This window comes from Natrix helvetica (assembly GCF_964273705.1).
Source record: "Natrix helvetica genome assembly, chromosome: 2".
Classification (NCBI taxonomy): Eukaryota; Metazoa; Chordata; class Lepidosauria; order Squamata; family Natricidae; genus Natrix; species Natrix helvetica.
The window spans coordinates 109,530,556-109,532,090 of record NC_138552.1 but is presented as its reverse complement, the minus strand read 5'-3'; positions in this window follow the sequence as shown (position 1 = coordinate 109,532,090).

Below are 1,535 nucleotides of genomic sequence, written 5' to 3'. Positions count from 1 at the left end.
TCTCCCCGCCCATACAAGGGGCTGGGATGAAAGAAAAGTTTCTTGAGCGGCAGTGGCAAGCAGCAGCAGTGTTTCAATTCACTGGTTAGTAGATGAGGATAGAAACAATTGATAAAACCAAGGGAAAACACCAAGGAGATAATTGCTCAACAACATGTTCTGCTTATGGTACAGCTGAGGATTTATAAGCTACTAAACTACAGTGCCTAAGTTTAAAACAGTACTTGGGTTCTAACTGTGCATCTTTAGCTCCAGCTTATGGCCACTGATGTTTTCTCATTTTTTCTATGAGTTTTGGGGTAGCAACTGGCTGTGAAATAAATCTGTGAAATGATCTTTCTTTCTTTCTTAATCAGGAGAGAAAAAGAGGACAAGAAAATAGAGAGTGCTGACTAAATGAATGGGAGATGCAAGATGGACAATGCATAAAATGTAGGAGAATGGGCAAACATTGATGGGGTGCATTGCTGTCTGTGAATGGGTGGAAAGAGAATTTAATCATGTTGTGTTTATGTGGCTAATGCCATGTTCTGTTTTGGCTTTAACCAGTGGTGGGTTTCAAATTTTTTAGAACCTCTTATGTAGGTGCGGCCTGCTTTGTGGGAGTGGCTTGCCAGCCATGTGACTTGGTGGGAGTGGCCAATTTGTAAAATGTGGTGAACCTCACTTAACAACGCTCTTGCTTAGCAACCAAAATGTTGGCTCAGAAACTTTGGCATTTGAAGCATGCAAGTCTTAAAGCTGTCAAGTTACAAGACCCTTGCACCCCTAACCCTTTAGAAAAAAAATCCCAGGGATGTTCAAACTTGACAGATTTAAGACTTGTGGACTTCAACTCCCAGAATTCCTCCTCCAGTCATGTTGGCTCAGGAACTCTGGCATTGAAGTGTGCAAGGCTTAAAGCTGTCAAGTTACAAGACCCTTGCACCCCTAACCCTTTAGAAAAAAAATCCCAGGGGTGTTCAAACTTGACAGATTTAAGACTTGTGGACTTCAACTCCCAGAATTCCTCCTCCAGTCATGTTGGCTCAGGAACTCTGGCATTGAAGTGTGCAAGTCTTAAAGCTGTCAAGTTACAAGACCCTTGCACCCCTAACCCTTTAGAAAGAAAACCCCAGGGGTGTTCAAACTTGACAGCTTTAAGACTTGTGGACTTCAACTCCCAGAAATCCTCCTCTCGCTCTTCATCTTGATGATGTGCAGGTGGGCAGGGGGAGGGAGCTGGAACCGGTTTTAAACGGCACTGTAGATTTGTGGAACCTCTTCTATAGAAGAGGTTAGAAGTGGCAGGAACCCATCCCTGGTTCTGGTCCATATGTTGAAGTGTTGTGATCAAAGCATTTTGCCAACAGTAAAGCAAAGTTCTTCTAAAGATAATTCCTTAAAATTCAAACATATCTAGATCACCAACCTGACAAGCATATTGCTCTAACAATGAGTTTGATTCTGAATCAGGTAATGAAAGTCAAGAAAAGGAATCAGGTGCATTCAGATTCCAAAACTCTGTTGTATTACAAAAGTATACAGTTGCAATC